Source organism: Balaenoptera physalus (assembly GCF_965194825.1).
Source record: "Balaenoptera physalus genome assembly, chromosome: 4".
NCBI classification, from domain to species: Eukaryota; Metazoa; Chordata; class Mammalia; order Artiodactyla; family Balaenopteridae; genus Balaenoptera; species Balaenoptera physalus.
In genome coordinates, this window is record NC_138891.1 from 3,884,732 (window position 1) to 3,898,944 (window position 14,213).

The 14,213-nt window shown below is 38.0% G+C and overlaps 1 long non-coding RNA gene across 1 annotated transcript in view; it reads right to left on the minus strand.

Moving 5' to 3' along the window:
- Positions 1 to 360: 360 nt before the first annotated feature.
- Positions 361 to 14,213, minus strand: part of LOC309660314 — a 75,146-nt gene continuing 61,293 nt past the window's right edge. The window contains exon 3 of the long non-coding RNA XR_014263332.1: positions 361 to 765. This is a non-coding gene — a long non-coding RNA (uncharacterized lncRNA). The remainder of the gene's footprint in view (positions 766 to 14,213) is intronic.

Genomic DNA, 14,213 nt, shown 5'->3' on the forward strand with positions numbered 1-14,213 from the left:
TCCTTCTCCCTATAAGTCCAGAAGGTAGGACTAATGTGAGCATCCACTTAACAGATAAGGAAATTGAGGATTAAGAAAATTAAACAAGTAACTCATGGGGACACAGCTTGTGCTGGTCAAGGGCACCAGAGGGAGACCACCGCTGGAGTGGGAGGAAGGGACCTGCTCTCTCTCATTCTGCTTGGAGTTTACGGCCAGCAATAGGGTTCTCCCTTCATGCAGAAAGAGGGGGGCTTGTGTGTGTGTGTGTGTGTGTATGTGTGTGTTCCTCCAGATGCAAGAAGACTGAATTAAGCAATCTCATGGTGGGGAGTTGGAAGCTAATCAAGGAACTTTAATTCCTCTCTTTAAAGTCCTCCCCTCACTTGCTCAGTTTTTAAAAAAATTTATTTTATTGAAGTATAGGTGGTTTACAGTGTTGTGTTAATTTCTTCTGTATGGCAAAGTGAATCAGTTATACATACTTATATATGTATTTTTTTCATATTCTTTTCCATTATGGTTTGTCACGGGATATTGAATATAGTTCCCTGTGTTATACAGTAGGACCTTGTTGTGTATCCATTCTGTATATAATAGTTTGCATCTGCTAATCCCAACCTCCCACTCCAGCCCTCCCCAACCCCCTCCCCCTTGGCAACCACAAGTCTGTTCTCAATGTCTGAGTCTGTTTCTATTTTGTAGATAAGTTCGTTTGTGTCATATTTTATTAGACTCCACACGTAAGTGATATCATATGATATTTGTCTTTCTCTGTCTGACTTACTTCACTTAGTATGATAATCTCTATGTCCATCCATGATGCTGCAAATGGCATTATTTCATTCTTTGTAAATTTAATTTTTTTTTTACATTTAATTTTTATTTAATATTGGAATACAGTTGATTTACAATGTTGTGTTAGTTTCAGGTGTAGAGCAAAGTGATTCAGTTATACATATATATAAATTCTTTTTCAGATTCTTTTCCCATATAGGTTATTACAGTGTATTGGGTAGAGTTCCCTGAGCTATACAATAGGTCCTTGTTGATTACCTATTTTATATATAGTAGTGTGTATATGTTAATCCCAAGCTCCTAATTTATCCCTCCCCCCACGTTTCCACTTTGGTAACCATAAATTTGTTTTCTAAGTCTGTGAGTCTGTTTCTGTTTTGTAAAGAAGTTCATTTGTATCCTTTTTTTAGATTCCACATATAAGTGATATCTCACTTGCTCTTGACAAAAGCTGGGCCACTTTGTTTCCACGGAGCGATCAATGGAGCTTCCTAAATAGGTTGTCTGTCACTTTATGTTGTTGTTAGTTTGTTTCTTTATAACTGACTTTTGGGATATGGAAATGAAGATCTGTTTTCTTCATTCCTTGAGAAAATGAGTTTATTTTTTTAGTCCAACTCCTTAAGTATATACAACAAAATTATTTGAGAAACAAGTAGGAGTTTTCAGAAGGAGGGTTATGTGGTAGATTAAATTCAGAGACATGTGGGAGAGAATAAGTGTAGCCAGAAAAAAAAAAAAAAAAAAGCAGCTTAGTGAATAATAAGAACATCTGCAACGTAGACTTTGGTAATTTGGGGCATTATCATTTGCATTTTAAATGGGTGAGCAATAAAATAGCAGCTACTCATAAATGTCTCTATCCAGTCTGACTTAAAATACACCGTTATGATTTCACCCTGAAAGCTGACAAAGTTTTCAAAGCACCAACAGATGTGCTTCTCTGCCCCTGGGACACATCATGTCAAGGCCAAGTAGAGGCTTTGGGAAGCCAATAGTACCAGAAAAGCAGCCATGGAAAGCCCTGGGACCTGAGAACTTATGTGGGAGAGTTTTTCCTTCCACCAAGTTGAGAGCTGGCTGCCCGAGTGTCATCTGGACTCTGGACTGTCGCCAACAGAACACACAGGGCATTTGGAAACGGATGGTTCCCCTTCTCAGGCGTCAGAGTGTATTTTCCCTTTTTTATCAATGCATTAAAGGCTTATTCTTTGGAAAGTAGCTGTCCCAGGAGGATATGATCCAACCCTAATTACTCATTTGAGAGATTCGTTCAAGTGAGAGAGTGTTCCTTAAAATAGAAGGGGATTTTCACTTTAAAGGCCAGGAGGGTTTTCCTTCTTCTTCTTAGTCATAGAGGTTGTGCTGTCATTGACACACCCTTCCTCCCCATTCTGCTTCCTGACTCATTAAAAAAACACCAGGGGATGGACTTCATGATTTAAAACATTATCTTCATGCATTTGATGAAAACCTGGTATTTTCTGTTGGTAAAAAAAATTTAGAACACTAGTAGTTCAGTGTAGATGCTGCTTACAGAGTTTGGGGACAGATCATATATTCATATGAACAGATCATATGAACAGATCATATGTTCAAAGTGATGGTGAAAAGCCTGTCAGCTCTGGCTTGTGGTGAAGGATGAGTTGGCGTTACAGCTCACAAGCGTGTTAGAGGGTCTCTCCTGGGCAGTGTTCCATGGACCATGTGAGCCCCCTGGGAATACTGTGGAATGCTGTCTTGTTACCTGCCACGACTTTGTTTATTCTCTGACCCTTTCTCATGTACTTATCAAGTGAACTCAGCCTCCTTTCTACTTATTCTCACATCAGCTTCACGCCCCCAACTAGCTATGCAAGATTTGGAAGGCCTTTTCACATCCTTGGACGTCAGTTTCTTTTAAATTGTTGGGTGCATTATCTTTAACATCTTCATCAGCTCAAAAATTTTCTGGTTCCTTATCTATGCTTTTATATGTTAGTGCATTTCACTCTGGTCTTAATTTGTAAGCTAATCTTGGTATTTAGGTCTCATTTGAGATAAATGTCACAAGCAGAGATGGGAGGAAATAGTATCTTGGTGTCTTAAGTACAAGAATTAGAAGCTCATGAATTACAATGAACCTTAAATTAATTGGTGGCAAAGTTACCTTTAGATCATTTTGTCTATCTGTTTAAAAGGCAGATAATAGTATTTGGAGGTCAAAGAAAGAAGACTGGGAGATGTAATTTTGAATGCTATGCAAATTAGCAAGGACAGTTGTAACATTTATGGTTGACTATTATGTGAAAACCACTCTTGGAATTGTATTGCCTCTTGTTAAGGGTTTAACATAGTGAGGTGTTTTTCTAGAAGTCTGTGTGTGCTCATACTGGGAACCCTGAAACAAACTCCAACATAACTTAAAAGCAAAGACATCATTTATTCTAAGGGCTTCTGTAAACCCAACTATAGTCATCACTTGTTCTCATGTAAAATTTTTTATGTGTCCTAAGAACATTCATAGATCACTCTGTGGCAGCTTCAATACTTTTAAAACCAGGGAAGATTTCCACTTCAAAAATTATGTGGGTTAACTGTAAGGTTTGAAAGAGAAAAACAATTTTTTAGATGAGGGGGAAAATGATCTCTTCACTTGACATTTTGCTCTATTATTGCCTTTAAATAACCTCATTGATTTCCTTGTATAATGATAGAATATTAGAGAATAATTGATATAGTTTGGAAATTTTTATAAACATGAAGACACATTGAGACAGTTATTTTGACTAATGTCTATATCTACCCATAAATTAATATACCGAAAGGAAATTATATAAACATTAAGAAAAGTTGAGACAGTTATTTTGAATAATGTCTATACTTAATCATGACTTAAAACATTGAAAGGAAATACAAACACAGGCTCTTTCTTTAATGTAGGACTCTATAGGCTGCTTGACGGTCAGAAAAACCACAGGTTTAGCTGCAAAGTAAGTTGTGTGATGGTTAAGGTCAGTGGTTCATATTTTAAACAATCTGAGAATGGTTGTATGTGTTTTCCAAGCTAGTGTTTAAAAACCTTCATAAATATGTATTCCCAGGATATAGCTATTAGAGAAAGTCTTGTCAACTTTCATGCACTTCTATGACAGATTGTTTTTCTTTTTCATACAAAGGATACATGGCTGATTTAAAGCTCAGAACAGTTCAACAGCAGTTATATGCTATCATGACAAGCTCTGTCTAAGCTTGTTTAAAAACATCCCACAGGGGATGCTTCAAAGAATGGCACACAGTGACAACTGGAAGAAAACTGCTTTATTAATAGTTGGCAATTCTTACCAATTCCAGGCATATTGCGTTGTCTCTGTTCAGCCTAGTCACCTATTCTCATTAACACCCACCTCTAAAACAACTGCTTACATTTTGAACAAGTCCAAGGGAATACTTTCATGCAAGCTAAATTCTAGCTTACATAAAATAAATATGTATTAAACAAACAGAAGCAATGGGCCATATAGGAAATCACCCTCTCTTCTTATAGATCTCGTACTCCCTTTTACCAAAATGTAAATAAGGTGGTTCCAGTTCAGAGTCTTTTCAATAACCCTCCAGCTGAGAGAGAACTTTTCATCTCCCACTTTTCCTTCTCTGCCTCATTCTCATTTTCCCTTTCTTCCTCTTTCTTTTAAAAATTTTACTGAAGTATACTTGATTTACAATGTTGTGTTAATTTCTGCTATACAGCAAAGTGATTCAGTTATACATATATATATATATTCTTTTTCATATTCTTTTCCATTATGGTTTATCACAAGATATTGAATATAGTTCCCTGTGCTATACAGTGGGACCTTGCTGTTTATCCATTCTATGAATAATAGTTTGCATCTGCTAATCCCAAACTCCCCATCCTTCCTTCCCGGCACCCCCGGCAACCACAAGTCTGTCCTCGATGTCTGTGAGTCTGTTTTTGCTTCATAGATATGTTCATTTGTGTCGTATTTTAGATTCCACATATAAATGATCTCATATGGTAATCATCTTGATTTACTTCACTTAGTAAGATAATCTCTAGGTCCATCCATGTTGCTGCAAATGGCATTATTTCATTCTTTTTTATGGCCGAGTAATATTCCATTGTATATATGTATTACATCTTCTTTATCCGTTCATCTATCCATGGACATTTAGGTGGTTTCCATGTCTTGGCTATTGTAAATAGTGCTGCAATGAACATTGGGGTGCATGTATCTTTTCAAATTAGAGTTTCCTCTGGATATATGCCCAGGAGTGGGATTGCTGGATCATATGGCAACTCTATTTTTAGTTTTTTGAGGAACCTCCACACCGTTTTCCATAGTGGCTGCAGCAACTTACATTCCCACCACAACTTCTTTATCCATTCCTCTGTCGATGGACATTTAGGTTGCTTCCATGTCTTGGCTATTGGAAAGAGTGCTGCTGTGAACATTGGAGTGCATGTACCTTTTTGAATTAGTTTTGTCTTCTTCCCTTTTCTTAACATCTGTTCTGTCTTCTTTCCCACTGGCATTCTATTTCTCCTTCCTCTGCTGTTTCCTCTTTTCTTTTTACCTCTGTATTCTTTTCCTCACTCCTTGCATTTACTTCTTACCTCCATACTTTCAATTCTGCTTCATGTCTCCCTTTCAGTGTTGAAATCACTACAGGCTTATTAGTACAATTCAACTGTAAGACATAATTTGATGTCTACCACAGAACATTGATGAATTATGAATTTTCCTTTTGTTTCTACAGGCAATTATGAGAAATTAAATGTTGACTTTTTAAAGTCATGCTTTAATCAGAAGTGTATTTATATAAAATCAATACACATGAAATGCAGAGTGGAATTAAAAAACATTTTTTTTAAACAAATACTATTTCATTCACTAATAGCCACTAATGACTATTTAGACTTAGCCCATTAAGTAAACAAAGAATTAGCTCATCTGATTCAACTGTAAGTAGTAGATAATTCATGAATAAGGAAATCATACTTTCTTTTTTTTTTTTAAATTAATTAATTAATTTATTTATGGCTGTGTTGGGTCTTCGTTTCTGTGCGAGGGGCTTTCTCCAGCTGCGGCAAGTGGGGGCCACTCTTCATCGTGGTGAGCAGGCCTCTCACTATCACGGCCTGTCATGTTGCGGAGCACAGGCTCCAGACGTGCAGGCTCAGCAGCTGTGGCTCACGGGCCTAGTTGCTCTGCGGCATGTGGGATCTTCCCAGACCAGGGCTCGAACCCGTGTCCCCTGCATTGGCAGGCAGATTCTCAACCACTGCGCCACCAGGGAAGCCCGGAAATCATACTTTCTTGTTCTGGTATAGTAACGGGAAGCTTTTGAAGTAACAATATCTCAGATCTAGAACAAATTTGGTTCCTTTAAAATAAAACAAATGCAGAAAAACAAGGCCTGGAGTCATGTTATGCAAATTAAGCCCTGCGATCCAGTTGGGATCCAACCTCATCTCCTTGAGAAGAGTCATAGCTGGCTGGTGGATGTAAGCTGTCTGAATACAGAGAAAGCAATAGGTTATATTCTGTTTACATTTGTCCTTAGGAAGCAAATATTGAAATAAAGATGTTCTGATGTCAGCCTCTCTATCTCCCTGTGAACTAAAGGAATCTAAGTTTTTACAAGTCATGAAATATTTAATTCTGTCTTCTTTGCCCTAAGAATCTCAACATTAATATCTAGATAAATGTAAGCACTAAAAATGTGAAATTAAAAAGATACTGCTGTTAGGTCTCAAGACATCATTTTAAAATATGAGAAAGAAATGTGATATAATTTTAAGACTAATGTAACTGAAACATTTATTTCAAACCTATGAAGCCTGCTGATTAGACACCTCAATATTTTTTGGATCACTAAGCAGATCTTCCTGTCAAGGCTCTCAACAACAGACCAGCCTATCAGTGGCACATTGCTAAGTCATCGCTATTTATTAAATATACTCTATTTGTTGTACTATAATTTGTAAGCCATTGTATTAAAAGTACTTCAGCAAATGGCCTTATAAATATTAAATAGTGAAGTTGTTTAATTAAGATTAGCTTGCAACATGTTTTAGATCTAGATTAAAATGAATTTCTGGCTTATTTTGATGTTAACCTACACTATTTGGGGCTAACCTAAACCATTTATTTTTTGTCTTTCCTAAATCAAATTGGTAGCATACTCCTTTTTTAAAAAAAAACTTTTTATTTTATATTGGAGTATAGCTGATTAACAATGTTGTGATAGTTTCAGGTGCACAGAAAAGCGACTCAGCCATACATATCCGTGTATCCATTCTCCCCCAAACTCCCCTCCCATCCAGGCTGCCACATAATATTGAGCAGAGTTCCCTGTGCTATACAGTAGGTCCTTGTTGGGTAACCATTTTAAATATAGCAGTGTGTACATGTCAATCCCAAACTCCCTAACTATCCCTCCCCTCCACCCTCCCCCCAACCCCGGTAACCATAAGTTCATTCTACTCTTTTTTTAAAAAAATAACTTTTATTTGGAAATAATTTTAAGTGCACTGAAAAGTTTCAAGAATAAGAATAGCACAAAGAAGAGCTTTCCTTTACCCAGGTTCATCTATTGTTAACATTTTACCCCATTTGTTTTGTTACTTGTGCACCCTCTCTCTCTCTATGTGTATAACATGTGTGTGCATGTATATATAGACACAAGTACATATATTTTGTGATTCATTTGAGAGTCAGTTGCATATGCCATGGCCCCTTTACTGGGTAAAGCCCAAATACACAGCGTGTATTTCATCTGTATTCTCATCTTGCCTATGGACCCAGTTTTGTCCCCTCGTCATTCCTCAGCTGGGCTCCCAGCCTGGGATCCAGTCTAGGAGAGGGTTTTGCATCTTGTTGTCATGTGTCTTTAATCTCTTTTCATCTGGGACATTTTCATAGCCTTGTTTTGGCCTTTTATGACAAAAGTGTCTCATTTGGGGTTTGCCTGATGTTCTCTAGTGATTAGATTCAGGTGATGCATTCCTGGCTGGCATATCACGGAAATGACGTTGGAAACCTTAGGGGTCCTCGCAGGCCCATGGTGTTGATCTGCTCACGTTAGTGGTGTTAATTTTCATCACCCAGTCAAGTGTTGCCCTATGTCTCCACTGTAGAGTTACTATTTTTTTCCTTGCAACTAATAAGCCATCTGTGGGAAACACTTTAAGATCATGCAAGTATTCTGCTCCTCATCAAACTGTCTCCTCGATTGGGCATCTGTTGATGATTCCTGCTTGAACTAATTTTCTCTACGATGGTTGCAAAACGTGCAAAACTCTAGTATTCCACAACTACCAGTTGGCACTTGACATTCTGCTGTAAATAAGATCCCCCCCTTTCTCTCTCATTTCTTTATGTATTTATTAACGGTAACAACTTATCGATTCCTTTTTTCTCTCAATAGTTTATAATTTATTACTGTCTTTAAACATCTGGTGCTCCATTATCCCAGATTTGCCCAGTGGAAACCCTTCAAGCTGACTCCCATGTCTTTATGACTTGGTTTCACCATTTTTGTGAGCACTTCCTTATAAGATATTCCAAGTTCACCTTGAATCTATCCTTCCCCAGCCCCAGAACAGGCCGTTTTCTCAGGAGCCCTGTTTCCCTTTAGTGAGGAATGGTATTAAAAATGAAGATCTGTGTGCCAGGTGTGTTCAATGCTACTGAGGTATCTTTGTTTCTAGGGGCCTTTCAGCAGACAAAGCTAATAAATATATGCATGTATGTACACATATACAAACACACACTTACAGATACACATACGCACATGCATGTGTCTACATATGGGCATAAGTAGGCACAGACACACGCATAGTTTTAAAATTATGGGTTCACCAGTGTCTGGAAACCCAATCCATCTGCGAAGGATTCTTTCTCACCCTCTGCCATCTTGTAATTTGGATGTTGCTTCTTTCATAGTGAGAATCCTGGGTCCCAACAATGGCGACACGTTTATTCCTTTAGTGCTATAATTTACCCAAGATGGTTTCAGAATTACTTCGCCCATACCATTACAGTGAACAAACGTACAAAAAAAGAGTTGAGGTTTTGTGTGCAGTTGCCCCCCACTCCATAACCTTGCCCAAGACTGAAGATATATATTTGAAGTCAAATACTCTGCTCATATGTTTCTCAGATTAGTTTTTTCCTCTTTCTTTCCCTAGTCACTATGAACATGGTATTCCCTTGAAATACAATTAGATTCATTATGTTGGTTTGCTTTCAATTTTAGGTTTTAAAATTATTTTCCCTTCCCATCTTTGTTGATTTAATTTTTGAATATCTAGAAGACTAACATGGTTCCAAAATTCAAAACTATACAGAAAGATATATTTGGAAGCATCACTCTCTCCTGTATCCTTTCCACCCACCTTGCCCCCTCCTACCCTTGTTTTGTTCTCTTATTCTTCCTGCATTTCTTTTGGTAAAGGTAACAGATAAATGTATGTTATTTTAATTCCCCTTCTTCTTTCCTTAAAGGGAACATTCTTTCTCTCTCTTTCTCTTTCTCCCTACCTACTTTGTTGCATTTTACTTTTTAAACGTTTTTTTCTTTCTTTCTTTTTTTTTTTTGCTTCACAATATCTCCTGGAGATAAATTTGTATCAGCTGACAGAGATCATTCTCCTTTTCACAGCTTCATAGTACTCAATTGTGATAATAAACCCATCTTCTATGCTTGGGCATTTATATAGCTTCTGATATTTGCAACTGCAAATACTGTTGCAATGATTAACCTTGTACAGGTTCTTTTCATATTATTGGAAGGATAATCTTCAGGATAGATTCCTACAAGTGGAATTGCCTATGTAGTTTTGTTAACTATTGTCGAAGTTGCCTCTATAAGGGAATTTTCCTCATTTTGCATTCCCACCAGCAATGTAGGAACATGCCCGTATCCCCAAAGCGTCACCAACCGACAGAATGTGTTGTCAAGGTTTTTAATGTTTACCAGTCTAATAGATGAGAAATGGTATCTCGCCTAGTTTTAATTTGCATTTCCTTTACTGTGAGTAGTAATGTACATCTTTCATATGTATAAGGGCCATTTTTATATCCTAAAAACTTCTGTCTGTTTATGCCTTTATTTTTATTTAGGATTTTTGGCCTTTTCCCTCTCAATTTTAAAGCATTATTTGTGTAGTAGGATTATAACTCCTTATCTGGTAATATTTTGCAGTTGTTTTTTCCCAGTTTACCATTTACCTTTTGACTTTATTTTGGTGTTCTTTTTTAAATTGGCCATGCAAACATTCTTTATTTTTATAGTCAAATTTATCAAGCTTCCCTTTTACTGCGTCTAGATTTTTAGTCATAGAAGCCTTTCCCTACACGCAGCTTACAGAGGAATTCACTTGTTTTTGTTTAGTATTTGTATACTTTTACTTTTTTATATTAAGATCTCAGATTCGTTTGGAGTATATGTTTGTTTTTGGTTTGAGGTTTCGATCCCTGGTCGGGGAACTAAGATCTAACATGCCGCCGGGCAACTAAGCCCACTCGCGCCACAACTAGAGAGAGAAAACCCCCAGGCCACAACCAGAGAGAAGCCCGAACGCGGCAACAAAGAGACCACGTGCGATAACGAAAGATCCTGCATGCCTCAGCGAAGATCCCGTGTGCCCCAACTAAGACCTGACGCAGCCAAAGAAATAAGGAAAATAAATAAATTAAATAAATAAATATTTTTAAGAAACCCCTAACTTTGCCCCAGTGATCTGAGATGTCACTTTGATCATATCCAGATTTCTGCATTTTGTTGGGCATATTTCTGGACTTCCCTGGAGCTCCCTGTGGAATAGATTCTTGTTGGTTATCTATCTTAATTATAACAGTGTGTGTATGTTAATCCCAAGCTCCTAATTTATCCCTCCCCTCCCCCCATGTTTCCCCTTTGGTCACCATAAGTTTGTTTTTGAAATCTGTGAGAACTTGTTGATATTTTTATTGGGATCCCATTACACTGATAAATTCACTTTGAACTGGTATATTGATGATGTTGAGATGTCCTAACCAAGAACAAGGGATGTTTTTGTATTTGCTCGCCTTCTTTTGGACAGCCAATTCTTTTTTTTTTTTTTTTAACATCTTTATTGAAGTATAATTGCTTTACAATGGTGTGTTAGTTTCTGCTTTATATCAAAGTGAATCAGCTATACATATACATATATATCCCCATATCTCCTCCCTCTTGCGTCTCCCTGCCACCCTCCCATTCCCACCCCTCTATGTGGTCACAAAGCACTAAGCTGATCTCCCTTTGCTATGCGACTGCTGCCCACTAGCTATCTATTTTACATTGGGTAGTGTATATAAGTCCATGCCACTCTCTCACTTCATCTCATTTTACCTTTCCCCTGCCCTGTGTCCTCAAGTCCATTCTCTACGTCTGCATCTTTATTCCTGCCCTGCCCCTAGGTTCTTCAAAACCATTTTTTTTTTTAGATTCCATATATATGTGTTAGCATACGGTATTTGTTTTTCTCTTTCTGACTTACTTCACTCTGTATGACAGACTCTAGGTCCATCCACCTCACTACAAATAACTCAATTTTGTTTCTTTTTATGGCTGAGTAATATTCCATTGTATATATGTGCCATATCTTCTTTTTCCATTCGTCTGTCGATGGACACTTAGGTTGCTTTCATGTCCTGGCTACTGTAAATAGAGCTGCAATGAACATTGTGGTACATGACTCTTTTTGAATTATGGTTTTCTCAGGGTATATGCCCAGTAGTGGGATTGCTGGGTCGTATGGTAGTTCTATTTTTAGATTTTTAAGGACCCTCCAAACTGTTCTCTGTAGTGGCTGTATCAATTTACATTCCCACCAACAGTGCAAGAGGGTTCCCTTTTCTCCACACCCTCTCCAGCATTTATTATCTGTAGTTTTTTGATGATGGTCATTCTGACTGGTGTGAGGTGACACCTCATTGTAGTTTTGATTTGCATTTCTCTGATGATTAGTGATGTTGAGCATCCTTTCATGTGTTTGTTGGCAATCTGTATATCTTCTCTGGAGAAATGTCTATTTAGGTCTTCTGCCCATTTTTGGATTGGGTTGTTTATTTTTTTGATATTGAGCTGCCTGAGCTGCTTATAAATTTTGGAGATTAATCCTTTGTCAGTTGCTTCATTTGCAAATGTTTTCTCCCATTCTGAGGGTTGGACAGCCCTTTCTTATTCAAAGTGAATAAGGCTGTTAGGTACCCTTTAATTTCTTTCTGGTATACTTCAATTTAAAATATATGATGGACTGAAGAAGACATATAAATGATGGTGGGAAAGGGAAAATAATACTTTTGAATACCTTCGAGGTGCCACAATGTTGTGCAAAGTGTTATTTAATTCTCAAAACAATCATGACATTATTGATTTTGCTTTCTACCCTTTGGGGGTGTGGGGAGTACTCTTTCAAAGAGCTTGTCTTACTTCCCTAAGAAGAGTTAATGAATAGTAAGCGTGAGACTCAGATCCTGTTCTGTGTGCCATCAATGCATATTACCTTTAAGTTCTCTACCTGTTAAAAACCAGCACTGCATCCTGCTTATTGCATCAAAGGTACACGTTGTATACACTGTCTTATTGGATTTTTAGAAGTACCTGTGAAGTCAATAAGGCATAGACTATTATTACAGTAATTGTGCAGATAAAGAAATTGAGGTTCAAGGGAGGTTAAGTGTCTCTAGATTATGGTTAGTAAGTGTCAGAGTTGATTCTAGAGTGTATGACCACTAACCTTGTTCTTTCTAGGATACCACACCCAGCCTAAAAATTCAAAGCAAAACAATGATACCTCTTCCTACCAATCATAGACATGGAAGATTTACACATGAATTCTTTGAGGTAGAATAGCAATGCACTCCACATTTGCCCCACGGTGGGTGGAAGCCTTCCTTTGTTCATTGTGGGTCGGTGGGTAGCAGGCACTTCCCCTGTCACTCTTATTTGTGTTTCTATTGTCACTAGCTGTCTTACCAACAAAACATGAGAACTGGACTTGAATCAGTGGATCTCAGCCTTTTCTGTGCACTGGAATCATCATGAAGCTTCAAAAATACAGATATCTGGGTCGTCCCCCCACAGATGATTTTTTAATTGGTCCAGGGTATTGTTACCAATTGGTTGACTGGACCTGAGCCGGGGTCCTAGCCCAGCCTGAGACCCCTTGTCTTGGCCAGGGAGGTTTTTTTTTTCCGATTGGATTCGCACAGCCAATAACAAAACTGATGTTGTGACTGGAACGGCACAAGCTTTATTCAATGGCCAAGATTTCTTGTTCTGTAGTAGTTAAGAGCACAGACTCTGGAATTAGCTGCTTTTCCCTTACAATAGTTGGATCTTAGGTAAATTACTCAATCTCTTTAATCTGTAACTTCCTCATCTATGAAATAGGCACAGGTATGTGCACATAACTTCATAGAGCTGATGGGCACAATTACTTCATAGAGTTTTTGTAAAGAAAATATATGATAAATGATTAAAGCACTCAACACATAGGCATGCTCATAGTTAGTGCTCATAAATGTCAGCTATTATGTTCTCTCTGACTATCTGGTTTCTCCTTGAAATGCTGATTTTTGAAGGAAGGGGAGTGTATCCCAAATTAGAGGATAAATCATGAGATTTTATCTGGTCTATAGCATACCTAGAGCCAGGCTGCATTGACAATGGGAGAGAAATATTTTTTGTTGCCCAGCTTTCTCCTTTCCTTTACCATCCACAAGATCTTGGCTCATTTTTATGCACTCCCATGTGCTTATTGCTTCTTCACCATTGTTGGAAGAATGAGAGAAAAATATGGACTTTTAAAAGTCTTCGATAGCTTTGAACTCACAGATTTTGTGTAACCAAACTCCTCTTCCTCCCTCCCTCCCTTCTTTCCTTCCTTTCTTCTTTCACATTAATTAAGAACCAGACTCATTTAGGACTCAGTAAACGTTTATTGAATTAAGACATTCGACTTTGGGTTTACAGGAACTTAAAAAATTAAAAGATAGGGCTTGCATCTTGAGAAGCTCATCATTTTCAAATTTTGGGATGGGGCCACTCCTTGGATAGAGATTATAGTAGGCTCATTTTCCTCACTTAAGTCTGACAGTGGTTCTCAGCCTTTGCTGTGCATCAGAAATTACCTGGAGGGCTTGTTGAAACACAGATTACTGGGCCCACCTCCAATTTCTGATTCAGTAGGTCTGGTGTGGGGCCCAAGCATTTACATTTCTAGCAAGTTCCCAGGTTCCCACTTTCCCCCTCAATTGTCATCAGACAATATGGCACAACACAGGCGGCTTCCAGAAACAGTGTTGCTGGGTGGTGGTGGTGAAGCGCGTTGGGGGCATGTCTGAATGGTTCTTGTGTCTGTGAAGCCCCTGACTGAGCTAAGGGGGAACAGTGGAGAT